General features: G+C 40.2%; 1 pseudogene; it reads right to left on the bottom strand.

Moving 5' to 3' along the window:
* Nucleotides 1-7,802: 7,802 nt before the first annotated feature.
* LOC132424410 (stAR-related lipid transfer protein 6-like) lies at nucleotides 7,803-8,743 on the bottom strand (annotated as a pseudogene).
* Nucleotides 8,744-15,484: the final 6,741 nt, after the last annotated feature.

The raw sequence follows: 15,484 nt of genomic DNA, 5'->3' as shown, positions 1-15,484 counted from the left end.
TATTAAGATGAACCTTACCTTTGTAGGTTATCTTTGTAGGATGGGAATGGGATGGGGAAGGGCGTACAGGGGTGTTCAAAGATATATTTTAAGGAAGGAGTCCATTTTATATTATCTCTTTCCAATATAAATCAAGAAATCTTTTCTGAATTTCCTGTCCTCTCATCCATTACTTCATTTGCATAATATATACCCTGTGAGACCGAACACATCTTAGTGGAGGCGGGAGAGAGAGAGAGGTTATGTGGCCTGGGGCAGATGAGGCTCTGGGTTCTCATATGTAAAAATTTCCCTTCCACCTTGCAATTACATTATCCAGAAAGTGGAAATTGTATCTTATTCTACTAAGCAGAAAAATTTTAATGCTGTTTTTCCAATTCTTATTATAAACGATGTTTATGCTTGGTAGAATATAATTTTATTTTTCTCTTTATTGATTCTGGTCTTTATTCTTGATTTTAATAAATGTGCATTTAGAAAGTTTTGTATTGCTTAAAGGACTCTTCAAGCTAAAGTCTACAAACCATGTGTAACTGTTTAATACACTGAGTAAAATGTGTTACTGCAAAATTTACTCTGAGCATGTGATTGTTTAATCCACGAAGTAAAGTGTGTTATTACAAATTTTACTCTGGTGTCGGTGTGTCTTCCCTAACCTGATGCCATTAAACCAGGTGGTCCACCTATAAACCTTGCATCCTTTGTTAAATGAAATCGAGCTTTGGGCACTCCAGCCCTCTTCCTATTATTTGTCTGGAATCCTCCTGCTCACTCAATCACTCTTGATTGTGTGGGGTGGGACGGAGAGAGGCAATATTTTCCCATCTCAACCAAGGCCTCCCCTGCAGATGTGACCCCATCCTTTGAGAAACGGAAAGGCAGGGAGGCACAATGCTGAGAGATGACTGATCTCTTAGACGGGATGGGGCAGATGCATAAACTTCACTCCTTTCTTCGCTTTGTCTCTAGTGCCCAAAGAGCTTTGGGCCTTGAGGCCTTGACCCTCACCCTGATTCATGCTTGCCTGTGGGACTTGCTGGCAGAAGTGAGTTTCCATGGCTTGCTGCTCAGCACTCCCTAGCCCAGGGCTTTCACCTGTCCTCTGGCTCTGCCGGCCACGTGATATTTCAGTGCACCACCTCCTGATCCAGATCCAACAGCGAGTTGGAGCTATTATCGTCCCTTGCAAGCATTAAGGCCAAATCTTCATTCATTTCTTCACATATGTCGTTACCACTGATGATTAAGAATTTGTCTATAGTTTATTTGGCAGCTCATAATGTTAAAGAGAACATTGCTTCACCCTAAAGCTAGTAGCAAGATGACAGAAATACCAAACATGACATCACATCTGGATATAACAATATCTAAGATCACCTTTCCCTGTGGTTCCTCTTAAGACTGAGGAAACTTGGACTTCCAAAAAAAAAAAAAAAAAAAAAGAATTTGTCTATAAAGCAAGACTGCTTGGGTTCCAGTCCCAGCTCTATCACTGACTAGCAGTGTGGCCTGGGAGAAATTTTCATGGTTTTGTTCCTTGGTTTCCTCTTTGTAAAATGGATATACTAAAAATACCCATTTCATAGGTTTGTTTGAGAGGATTATTTAAAATATTGTAAAGTATTTAGGACATGCTTAGAATGTAGTAAACACTCAATAAATATCAGCAGTTCTTTCACTTATGTGTTAAGGAAAGTTCTTGGGTGCAAAAGGGAATTTTAAATCTAGAGATCAAGTATGAACTTTGAGAGAGATTTAGTGTTTTTTAAATTTTTCAATTGAAGTATAATTGGTTTACAATACTGTGTTAGTTTCAGGTGTACAGCAAAGTGATTCAATTATATGTATATGTTTTTCAGATTATTTTCCAATATCGGTTATTATAAGATAGTAAATATAGTTCCCTATGCTATACAGTAAATCCTTGTTGCTTATCTATTTTATATATACCTGGATGATAGCAGCAGTCACATTTCAACTGATGAAGACTGGGGTAGAAAATGAAGGAAAAAAAGTATTGATTAGCTCCAAACTATTTCTGGTTCCAATTATGCAGCTGACCTAGGGCAACTGCCATTACACAATGGGTAGCAATTGTCCCTTTTGGGAACAAATCATATTCTGGTTCTTTCCATTTTTACTTGTTATAAATAAATTCTTACAAATTGAACCCCATAGCAAAATGTCCTGCTCTCAGCAATATGTATTCTTTCCTAATGGACTGAGCTGGGTGAGTGAGACTCTCCCATCCAACCTGTGCAAACTGACTCTGTGTTCTGGGTGAATCCAATGTCATCCATACTGTTTTCTTGAGAAGAGATAATGTGATTTCCTTAGTCAACAGTTCTTAGTCTATCAAACCATAGGCCCATTTCAGGAAAACATCTGTCAGGTTTGCTTTTATTCCTATGAAAAAGGCAATTTTTTTTTTTTTTTTTGGGTAATGGAAAAACCTACTAATCTAGGAAAGAACAATCTGGGCTTTGCAACTTACTAGCTATGTGACCTTGGTAAAATTAAATAACCTCTCTGAGCTATGATTTCTTCATCTAAAAAATGGGGGAATTGTAAGAGATGACACCTGAGGGTCTCTGGCTCACCTATCTCTTTCCCTTGCACCTAGAAAAGTGCCTTGGGGACCTACTATGTAGCACAGGGAACTCTGCTCAATGTTATTTGGCAGCCTGAATGGGAGGGGAGTTTGGGGGAGAATGGATACATGTATATGTATGGTTGAGTCACTTTGCTATGCACCTGAAACTATCACAACATTGTTAATCGGCTATACACTAATATAAAATAAAAAGGTAAAAAAAAGAAAAGAAAAGTGCCTTGGACATAAAAGATGCTTGATAACTGTTCAAAGAATTCGGATATGTAATAATGAGAAACTATGATCTGTCTTTTGCATTTTCATAGAATATCAACTCCTAGCACATAAGTAGAGCTCGGTGCATGTTTATTAAAAAGGAAATGATTTCCTTTTATTAGTAATAAAGAGCTTCAGATAATGCAATTTGAATTGTGGGTAATCTACAGTTAATAATCTTTAAACCATATTATTTAAAATGAATAAATAGATATAAGAAAATCAATCATTGTGACTTGCCCTTTCCCAGTCTTCCCTGGAGAGCTCAGCCATGTGGTTTCTGATTCATTGCCTTCATAAAGGGATTTTTTCACACAGAGGAGCACCCCAAGTGAGCTTGAATCTGAAGATCTCAGGACATGGCTTTTGACATGGAAACTGGTGAGGAAGTGAGGTCTCTTGTCACTCAGTGCTTTCAGAGTCAATAACACAAATGTCAAATCATGAAGGAAGATCTCACACCAGCAATACAAGGAAGAGACCGCATTTATGATGAACTATTTTCCTCCAGGAGATGAGGGACTCCTTGGCATTGGTGAAAGCCATCTACTGTCCAGCCCAACCAGAAAACCTTAGAGTCCTCCAGGTGGACAGAACATAGCCTAGAGGATTGTGAGTGGAATCACTGATTTGAAGGCTCTCTGGACACATGATTTTCTTTATAAATCTTGATTTGTTGATATGACATATGAAGGATCTGTTGATATCAGTCTGTTACACAAATATAGTTTCCCTAATGAGGACTTGTTTATTTGCAGATATAAATCAGGTAAAATCTATGAAGACCTCAGCACAAAACCATTAATCTTGATGAAAAAAGAATACACTGTGAATGCTCTGGAGAATGGAGCCTATCATCTTCTGTGAGATTTGGACATTTTTAGAACAAAATTTCTGTGTATCCAACTGCTGCTCTTCATTCAAGGTCCAGCTTTCTGGTCAACCCCCTCCATAAAGCCTGTTCTCATCCAGCTTTCTGGTCAACCCCCTCCATAAATGTGTTCTCATGACCTGTTTCACCCAGCTGAAAGTGAGTTTTCTCCCTTCTTAGAATTTGGTTTCTCTCTTGAGGCCCCGAGAAATTCTTCCTTCCATTACAGTCACTTAGACTTGTGTTTCTTTTTTTTCCTTCTTCGAGTCTTATTGAGATATAATTGACATATAATATTGTATTTGTTTAAGGTGTACGACATAATGACATGATACATGTATATATTGTGAAATGATTGCCCTGATAAGTCTAGTTAACGTCCATCACCTCCCATAGTTACAAATTTTTTTTCTTGTGATGAGAACTTTTAAGATCTCCTCTCTTAGCAACTTTCAATATGCAATACAGTATTATTAATTACAGCCACCATGCTGCACACAATCCCAGGATTCATTTATCTTATAACTGGAAATTTTGACCACCTTCACCCCTTTGCCCACCCCCACCCCCAGCTTCTGGCAGCCAATCTATTCTCTGTATCTATGAGTTCAGTTTTTTTAGATTCCACACTAAATGAGATTGGGCTGTGTTTTCATTCCTTCACTAGACCAAGGAGCGGGAACTGCTGTGACCATCATTGTCTCCTCAGCTGAGCTGATTGCCTGCCAAAGTGATGTTCGGTGTGTAGTAAATAGTAAAAAAAAAAAAAAAAAAAAAAAAAGAAGCATTAATCTAATATTTCAGAATTCAATATCACCTTCTCTTTTAAATAACTCTACTTGATTCAACTTTAGGAACTAATTTATACAGAAGCCCCCTGGCTTAGTAGACGGAGTTAGGTCTGGAAGTTGGGAGATGCTTTTTACTGCTCATTTACTAAGGACCCTTGGGGGAAAAGACGTTACTTATCATTTCTTTCCTGGAATAGTAGAACTGAAAGGATCCATAAAGGTCATTTAGTCTATTTCCTGGGACACACAGAGGAAGAGGGACTTGTATAGATTGGCACTATACATTAGTGGTCAAGTCAGAGCTGAAGGCTGCTTCCTGACCCTAATCTATGTGATACAAGTCAAAGTGGTGGTGACCTTGGTTGGTGGATTGGCTGGGAAGAGGTAGGAAGAAATTCTCTTAGGTGATAGAAATATTCTCTATCTTGATCTAGATGGTGGTTGCTGGAAAGTATACACATGTAAAAATTCCCCAGTTCTACACCTAAGATTTACACATTTTACTAAGCATAACATTATACTTCAGAAAAAAGGAAAAAACTGAATGCAATATTTTAATGAAACTACCTAGTTCCTCATCCATTATTTTATTCTTTCTATTTCTTACATGTCTGCAATTTTTCTGATTACAAAATAATACATAGTAAAAATTCCAACATATCAGAAATGTAAAACCTTAGATAATGAATATCTTTCAAAATGCCATTCTCTAGAGAAGAAATATTGTTAAAATTTTATTATTCCTAGGGTGTATTTTCATTTTAAAAAGCAGCTCCTTTGAGAGTACAGAAATACTAAGTGTTGCCCCCTGGTTCATAATCTCTAGGAAATAGTGGAGAAGTGGTGACAAGCTGCTATTGGAAGCCACACTGTCCCCTGGTTCTCAAGCTTCTTAAGCCCAGGTCTCCTTTTGGTTCTGGACAAGTCTTGGTTTTCTCCATCATTTGTTTTTGCCTAAACAAACTTCAGAGTTTGGGTCTTGTTTATCTTTTCGGTGACTCCTCCATTCTACCTTCCTTTTTGTGGCCATCTCTCCAACTGACATTAGAAAAGTATTACCATGTCACCAGTTCTTCCATTATTGAAGATTGTAAAACAGGTTCATGTTACTGCTCTGCTTCAAAGATCTGTTGCTAAACACTACAGAAGAGGGAACAAAAGGTGTAACGTAAGTAACCAACCAAGAACTGACAGTCTCAGGGAGCTGTGAACACAGGTCTCGCTTATAAGATACAGGTAGCAAGGTTTTAAATTTCTTCACATTCCCATTCCCATTAGCAGAGGGTAAGCAGTTGATTTTGTCTCCTTTTAAATCCCACACGTTGGATAGGGAGATAATGAGGATAGAAATTAGCTTGTCTGCTTGAACTTGGAACTTGCCAGCTTGTCCTTTCCTTCTCTTCCTCTCCTGACCATTTCGATCCTGAATAAAAATTGGTGGGTCCAAGCAGGGTAAGTGTTAGAGCTTAGAGCATCTGGTTGTGCTAGAAAGCTAAGGAAGTGCTCAAAGAATGATGTGGACACATCAGAAGGACACAGAGCATCAAAATAAGCAATGATAGTAAAAGACTATAAGCCACATTATATACATGTTGACTATGAGTCAATAAATGAATAAACTGAAAGTGTGAGGAAGAAGAGGATATTTACATAATTTCAAGGTACCTTGAAATGCCTGTTAATTACAAAGGGGAAAAGATCAGCTTTACAGTGGGTAAGTCTGGCAGACTCTAACTGAGTGATCAAAGTGCACATCAACAGTAATGGAACACATTGAAGATCATACGCAATGAGAAGAACACAGCACCACTCCTGTGATATTCCTGCCAGAGATGAAAAAACTAGATCTAGTTGTGAGGAAACATCAGGAAACATAAATTGAGGGATATTCTACCAAATAACTAAGCAGTAATCTTCAAAACTTCAAGGCCACGAAAGTGTTTCAAATAGAAATAATTAAAGAGACATGCATTGTGTGATTCCGAACTGTATCCTTTTGCTATAAAGGATAAAGGACATTATTGTAACAATTGGTGAAATTTGAATCGAGCCTGAGGAGGAAATGGTGGCAACTTATGAATGTGAATTTCCTGATTTTAATGGTTGTGCTGTGTTCATGGGGAAGAATTTTCTTGTGTTTTGGAAATATTGGTGGGGAGATTAAAAAAGTATGATGTCAGCAACATATTCTCAAATAGTTCAGAGGGGGAAAAGTTTTTGTATGATACTTGCAGCTCTTCCGTAAGTTTGAGATAATTTCAAAATTAAAAAAAAAAAATTCTAATTGGATGCCATGATTTAAACAGTTCCTAGAGATAACGTTCTACTTTAAGGCAAAATACACTACCTGCCTTTCCCTTGCTTCTGTTTCTCTAAGATTATCTGCTTGTGAATCACTATGCTGTATACCTAAAACTTACATAATATTGCAAATCAGCTATACCTCAGTTTAAAAAAAAAAAAGAATATGTCTAACTAAAAAAAAAAAAAAGATTGGGAGTTTGAGGTGCTTGTGTGAGTGGAGAAAAAGGGATTATGTGACATCTTGATATGGAGGAAGGCAGGAGAATCAGCAGGTCCACATGGTTTCCTTGCACCATCTGCTGCTTCCTCTGGTTTCTGAGGCATTGTCTTTGTCACTGATTGCAGCTAATATCTACCATCAACCGGTATTTCTCTCTGGGCTTGGTTTCTCTCTGAGCTTGGTTAATCTAGTGACGCTCCCTGGCTGCCCCTACATTATCTTAGCTCTTACTCACATTTTAGACGCTTCTGAGTCTCTATGCCCTCTCTCTGGCCCCCTGAAACAAGCAGTTCAGTCCAACTTTTACTGTGGAGTTTCCCCTCCCCTTGCTATATGGCCCTGGGGCAAGTCATCTGCCTCAAAAAATCAGCCAGTCTTGAGATTTCCTTCTAGGACGTAATGCAGGTCTACATCTATAGGAGCCCCTGGCCTCATGGGTTTCTTCAGATCATCTAAAAGTGCTTAGTATTTAAATAGAAATAATGTGGTATATTCTAAATGAGGATTTAGAGCTGCTTAGAGAAACTAAATATCATGGCCTTTCTCTATCTAATTGTGTTGCCAAATTTATTTATTTTTTCGAGATTAAAAACTATAATGCTTCTCTTGTACAACTATGAGCTCTCATTTTCACAAAGTACCTTCAGTAGTTTGTTCAAGAATACTGTTTAGAATAGTGTAACAGTATTTATGCATATTGACTTAGAAGTAAAAGGCAGTAACTGTCACACATGATTTTCAATGGCCTCATTTCTTCTTTAGGAATGATGAATGCCCATTATGATGACATCCACGTCCTGGGAATTTTGTTTGCCTTTATTCCATCTTTTACATTGAGGATGAAGCTTACTAAATTGGAAGACATGGTTGCTTAAATTATTGACGGGGCCAATTTTCCTCTCATTTCTTTCTGGACAAACATCACTAGTTTGGAATACGCTGGGTTCTCTGGCAGAGGTGAACACATATAGCCACAAGCATGGTTACAACCACGAATATAATTTGAAGCTGGAGGATATGCTGGGAAATACACACTAGAAGAACTGATAATATCCATATTCCCTTTGTAGTGCTTCAAATACACTAAGTCGATAAAATCTCGGGGGGATATTGAGCCCCACGGCAAAACTTTGTGTAATTGTATAACACATGAATGTGTCCAAATCAATTTTTTGTACCATGTTGTACACTTTTCAATGATTTGTCCCATGTAATTCTGTTTTCAGGTTTGTAGAGGAAATCAGATAGTTCAGATGTTTACTCCAGAATTATTCCTTCAACACGATATAGATTTCCACGGAATTTTTCAGAAGCCTTGCTGGAAACAGTTGTCTTTTTCTCAAAGGGGAATAAAAATGCACAAATAAGTTAGTGAAGTCTTAACCACTTTCCAGCCTGATGTTTCTTTCTCTTTTTTTGTTTTTTACCGTACGCGGGCCTCTCACTGCTGTGGCCTCTCCCTTTGCGGAGCACAGGCTCCGGACGCGCAGGCTCAGCGGCCATGGCTCACGGGCCCAGCCGCTCCGCGGCATGTGAGATCCTCCCGGACCGGGGCACGAACCCGTGTCCCCTGCATCGGCAGGCGGACCCTCAACCACTGCGCCACCAGGGAAGCCCCAGCCTGATGTTTCTTGATAGTAACCTAAAACTTCGTGAGCAGTTTGTTGGGCAAGTGCTTTATAGTCCATCTACATTTCCTAGTATATCTAGTCCAGAATTTTAATAACTATTAGGACTCTTCTCCAAATCCTTGTGGTGCTCTCCATACCTTTCAACCTGGTGATGTAACATCGGATGAGCTGGAACATATTCAGATGGAGTAATGGTCAAGGATATCTTCACCCACAGGGTCAGCGGATAATAAACACAAACCAAGATTGAGATGGCATCTTTTTCTGATAAGTTGAAACTGGATTCTTCGCACCTCATATCCTGTCCCAGTCTTGTATACAGGTTCACACATGTTGTTAAGTGGGTCTTTACATCTATTTGTATAATCTCCCTCTTTCTGGGCTGCTTGACTGGGTCCCCAATCCGTACTGGATCAGTGCCATTCTTCCCTGGGAATCAAGGTCCCCAAGGAGTTTGTTAAGTCCCATCCCTGGCCAAACTCCCTCCTCCAATCCCGCGTCTGCTTTGAGGGTGAGGGGCCGGCTGGAAACCCAGGAAGGCCGGGCTCAGGGATGGGAAGGGGAAGGCGCTGAAGAGGAGGGGAAAAATGTGGTCGGGGGATCTGCCCCTCCGGCCCGATTCGGTGTCTTATCCTGGGAGGGGGTGCTCTGAAAAGCGGGGAGGCCGAGCGTGTTGTAAGGACTGGGGCTGTAGGGCTGGCTGTCAGCGACCGAAACGGCAGCCGCCAGTGCCCCAGGTCCCCACCCCCGCCCCGTCCCCTCTCGAAGTCCCGGGAAACTGGCCGAAGGAACCTCAGCCTGTCATGCGCAAACCGGTCGCGGAGAGCCGTGACCGAGGTGGGGAGGGCGTGCGGGGTAGCTACGCGGAGGTAGCCACGCGGAGGTAGCCACGCGGAGGTAGCCCAGAACCTCCCCACCCGAGAAAAACCCGGAGGGAGAAACTACACTTCCCAGCAGGGAGAGCGACTTAACGGCCCGCCCCACCCCATGCCCCTGCCCCCCGCCCCTCGCCCCTCGCCCAGCTAGCCCCAAGCGCCCGAGCGCCACCCATCGCCAAATTTATTTTGACACGGTCGGTATGTGGAATTCAGCCCACCAGGGGATCTCTTTCCAGAGTCTGAAATGGGAATGGACAATGTTTGCTCTGCTCTCAGGCTTCACCAGAGCTTAACTAATACATCTCCTCTCTGCAGGCTGAAGCCCAGAGCTGAGAAGTCAGGACACATGGGTCTGCCCACTACCCCCAACTGTCTTTGTGCCCTGTGTACCTTCCTTTTTCCACCATCCTTCTGGCCCAAGGAGAGAAGACTTTCCTCCAGATCACTTCCTCCTACCTTTGCATTCCCGCCACAAGGCGAGCCATTCATGGTGGGCCAGTTTTTCATCCGTACAAGACACTCCCAGTCTCAGTTGTTAGACCTTTGTCTTGGTATAGAGCTTAACTCCCTGCCTTAGGGCATTTAACTGCAGCTTGATCTAAGATATTTAAAGCAGCAAAGACACCAGGAAATCTAATTATCTTATATAATGTTTGTTATGACGCTGTTATTCCTGGATGTAAAATTCTCTTTCCTAGGACGTATGGAAACCAGTGATCCTGCAAAAGCCCAGAGCCCAGGTTGGCCGTGGTGCAATGAACAAAATAGAGGCCCTGTATTCTACTCCCTGTCCTGTCAATGAACCATCTATCTCCTGCAAGCTGGTTAACATCCCTGAGCTCTGGCTTTCCTACTGGTTAAATGGGAATGTTAAAGATAAAAATCTAAATTTACAAAATACTTTTTTTTAAAAGTCTCTTTATTGGAGTACAATTGCTTTACAATGGTGTGTTAGTTTCTGCTTCATAACAAAGTGAATCAGCTATACGTATACATATATCCCCCAAAATACTTTTCTTGATAGTCTCTTATTAAAAGGGGTAATTAACTTGAATAGACATATAAGTGATGTAGTATAATTCAGTAAAAAGAAAAGAGGTGGGTAATAAAAGGCTGGAGTCTAGTCCCCTCACTGTCATTAAGGAACTTTGGTACTTTAGACAATCACTTTCTGGGCCTTAGTTTCAACATGTGTCAAAGGAAAATAATAATATCCATCTGTGTGTATAAGGATAGAAAAGCACTAAGAGATTTAAATGAAATAAATTTTTAAATGATTTACGTGTTGCTATATAAATAGAACCGTGTTAAATTTACCAGATTTTCTATAAAATCATTCTTAGAATCTATGCAGGGGAACATTTTATCTGTTGAAGACAATTAAAAATAGGTCCATATAATACAGGTTAAAGCCCTGGAGATAAACTCAGTCCTTTAATGAAGTCTGCTGCAGAGCAAAGAGTGTAAGAGCACTACCCCAATTGACTGTTTAATGCCTGATTAAATACAGGATGGCCTGTGAAAGTAACAAGCAAACTATTCAGGCAGTGGGATACGTTTTGAGAGAGGGGGCAGTGGAAATAATCCCTATAGAGAATTTTAAAAATACTAAAACCAACAAAAAGTCAACCTACTTTTTTATTACTACCATGTGCTAGTGATTGTAAACCATATCAGTGATCATATACCACCCCTTTCAGGATGGACCACAGCTCTGCCCAGTCCCCCCACCCTGCCCTTGTTATAGCACTGTGTTCAGGAGTAGAGGTGGAACTTCATTCCTGCAAGGACAATCTACAGGCTATAGGACACAACACCTCTTTATACACACACACACACACACACACACACACACACACACACACACTCATTTGGCAGTACCTGTTTGACCTTCCTGACCCAAGATCTAGAGGATCTTATAAGATTTGCAACAGAAGCTTGTCTACAAAAGTTGGAGCTCTGCCATGCTTACCGGCAGCCGAATTGGAAAGATCAAATCTGGGGAGGCCAATGTCTCCTGGAATGTGAAGAGCTGGCTTTGACTGAAGATGAAATTTTATGAAACTCTTCTATGGCGGACCATCTTTATCAACTACTTGCTCTTGCTTCGTATTTTAGTTTTGAACTATTTTCTCTCATTGCTTCTCACTTTCTTTTTGACTTCCCATAGTTAGCCAGCTAATGAATCATTTATAACTTGCCATTAACAGCCAAGTTCTAATATGTCTAGATATGATTTCTATGTGTTTTTCAGACACAGCTTATAGGATTTTTTTAAACTGCTCTGGGGGTTCTTTTAAACTCTCAAAACCTGCAAAATTCAAGAATCTCAATATAAGACTGAAAACTTTCCTATAGAAAGTATTGATAATTAATAACTAGATGATTTAAAAAGTCTTTGCTGAAAGGAATAATATGTACTTGCAAGCATAATGGGAGTTTTCAGTTTATTTCCATTTGTTCACTTATTATGTCTATCTTCCTTGAAGTCTATAAACCTAAATAGAAGAGCTGTTTTAAGCATTTGTTTGCTAATTTCAACCCCTCAGTCATCTCTGGGTCTGTTCCTATTGACTACTACTCACGTCCCCCTGTTATGGGCCACATCTTTTTGGCTTTTTTAAGATAACTACCTAGTAATTTTTAAATTATATGCTAGACATTGGAAATGCTGCATTTTTAAGAGTCTGGTTGTTTTTCTTCCAGGAAGGAGTGCTGAATTTTTTTACGGCAGGAATAATTGACTGCCAGATCAGCGGGATACCTTGGAGGCTTGTTTTTAAGCTTTGTTAGATGGGGTCTAGTGCAGCCCTTAGTGGAGAGCCTGGTCCCACTGGCTCCCAGGGTAAAGCCCACAGTGTTCAACAAAGTCTCTTCACTCAGGATGGTCGTGCTCTGTGGGAAGTCCAAAACCTCCTGTGAGATCACAGAACCTCCATAGCTGTTTTCTGCCAGTCTCACTGAGCTGCGCTGTGTGTAAGAATTGTATTTGGACGAAGATAAGAGGACCAATAGGTGGATTTCTCGAGCTCCTTCTCTGTGTGACTCCCTGCTCCTGGTACCCTAGCCCACAAGTCCCAGCTGCCTCAGCATCTCTACTCTGATCTCTGCTCTTCAGTCAGCTCAGTGAAACTGCTTGGGCTTCCCCTCCCCCTCCCAGACAGTGCCCCAGGCTAAAGGCCATCCATCCATCAAGGGCTCACTTAATGACTTTTTCTTCTCTCAGGAGTCAGATTCTTGAACTGCCTGTTATCCAATGTCTGGAAACAGTTACTTCACGTTTTATGCCTGCTTTTGTGTTTGTTTAAAGCACAAGTCTAGACCTGACAGTACCACAAGTGAAGACTAGTTTGCTTGCTCTTACTTCTCGGTTTTCAATGTAGTCATAATTTTTTAAATACTTCTTATTGATCTTTTAAAAAGTATTATCTGTGGCATGATTTTCCAAAGTGTGTTCCATGAAAAATTTAAAAGACTCTGTATTAAAATAGCTTGGAAAATGCATTTATCTTGACGGCAGGACACCTCAGAGCTGTAAAAAGCTAATATGGATTGTAAATTTTCAAGGGACTATATTATTTGCATTTTTCAAATTCATTTGACCACAGGATCCATTTTTAACAGATGGCCTTATGGGAGTACTAGACAATGGACCACTTTTAGGGTATTGCTGCTCTGTGGCTTCTATTTATTAATTTTATTAAAAATTTATACACCTAATTAAAAGGCAAGTATGGTTATAACTATCTTCTAAATTAATTTTTAGAGGGAAAATAAGCTTAGCTTCTTCTTCCTCTCTCTAATCCGCTTCCAGCCAAAATTATTCCAGGAAGTCCTCAAGAAATCTATGGAGATACATGTGTACATATACGTAGATTCCCAACAGTTAAGTTTGCAGTTGGGCCCTTTCAATATTTTATGTATCATGAAAAAAGGAGAGTTTTAAAGGGAGAAGTGTAATTTTACATGATGAAAACATGGGTTTCATTTTGACATTTTTTTTTCTAAAAGAAAAAGGCAGGTTTTTTTAGATACTTTATGTCAGTATCTCTCATTTGGTGAAGTTATTGTCTTATTGTGCTGTTTGATAAACGAGGTATCACTAAAGATGTGAGCATGACGAGCCTTCAGGTGCAGCAGCTGTTGGATCTCTTCATCATTAATAATTAAATTATTTTAAGTATTTCTTACAGCTCACACAAAGATCTGGGCACAGCTGGTCTGGTTGGGGAGCAATTCTAGGAATTCCTACCGCAAGTCTAGGAATTATATGGAAACAGCCCAGGTAACAGACACGAGCATGATTGACTGAGGGAGATTCAAGGCCCAGGGTGCAATCTCATTCTTCCATTAACGTCTGCCAAGCAGCGTTCCTCTCTGGACCTCAGTTTCCCCAACAGGACAATGAGTTCCTTGGACTAGGGGATTTCAGAGTTTCTTTCTAGCTCTTACATTCTCTGGATCTTGTTGAATAATACTATATTAACTAAAAAGTGGTAAGAATGTCACTTCTAGAAAGCATTCCCTCTATGCCTGGAGTAGGAGAGATGTGTTCTGAAAAACACTAGAAAATATGGCTGTTGAGCAATTTGTGGGTTCATTTTAGCCTTACGCCTGTAAACAGAAAAATTCTTACCCTTCATGTTTGTCCTTCATGACTTAAATAATTCCCTGAATCACAATCAATTTGTCATCTGTCAAAACCTCACATTTCAGTCCTTGTCAAGTGACAGAGGTGATCGCTTTTCTCCCAGAAGTTTATTCCATGTTCCTTCCTACAGATAGCAGAAGATTATAAAGCAGGAAGGAGACGTTCTCCTCAAAGATACAATAGAATTTTGCAGAGAACCAGAACAAAAGGTTTTTAAATCCCTAAATGAAGCCAGGAGGAAAAAAATAAGTTATTCTGGTTTTAGTTGCTAACAAAGGCAGAGAAAGAAAAAATCAGTTGCTACGTTACCTCTCCATTAGCCAAGCTCAGCACAAAGTGAAAAAGGATTTCCTGATACAGCTCTATATTATCTTCAACTGCATTATTGGTTTAGATCATAGCAGAAAAGAAAAATCAAAGATCAAGGCTTTGTTTTCCCTGGAGCCTCAGATGCATCCGATAGTATATCTATCTGTAGGAGTATTATATATGGACACCATAGTATGCTCTGTGTTCTTGTCCTGTCCAAGGGCCTGGTGAACCTGCGGAGTTGCAAGGTGTGATTCCTGGGCCTTCACTACCCGAGGCAATGCATTTCCCCAGAGTGGTGGAGCGCCTTACCTGAGGGTGGTGCAGACAGGAGACAGGGCTCATGGGTGGAAATGCAGCAGGAGGTTAGCCCTGAGGGTCAAGGCAAGTCCATGACGGGGAAAAGGAGACTTGAAGTCTAACTCAAGGAAAATGAGCAACAGAGTGCTGTCCCCTCGCTAGCCCATTGGTTCAGCTTTCTTGTTTTGGAGTCCCATAGGGCATAGTGGCTAAGCACAGACTGTGGCAGAGAAAGCCGCTTACTAACGATGCGAACTGGGGCGAGTTGCTTAACTCCTCTGAACTTCTGTTTCCTCCTCTGTAAGATGAGGATAATAAATATAATAAAAATAAAAGAGGTGAGGATAATAACCTTAAACTTAAGATGGTGAGGAGTATTAAAAGAATGAATGCAAGTAAACTGCTTAGTACCTGGCTTATCAAAGTTAAACGTTAGAACTACTACAATCACATCCTACTATCCTCTAGCTTTGACTGCTTCTAGCTATTCTTAGTGGCTTCTAGAATATAAGCTCCAAGGGGGCACAGATCGCATCCTTCAGGTTCAGGATTGTATCTTCAGCCTAGTAGAGTACCTGGCATATGGTAGGTACTTCATGAATAACTGCTGAATAAATAAATGAATTAATAAATGAACGAATTTCTAATAAGCACTCTTGG

This window comes from Delphinus delphis, chromosome 4, assembly GCF_949987515.2.
Source record: "Delphinus delphis chromosome 4, mDelDel1.2, whole genome shotgun sequence".
Lineage (NCBI taxonomy): Eukaryota > Metazoa > Chordata > Mammalia > Artiodactyla > Delphinidae > Delphinus > Delphinus delphis.
The sequence above is the reverse complement of the archived record's forward strand: the minus strand, read 5'-3'. Positions and strand labels throughout refer to the sequence as shown.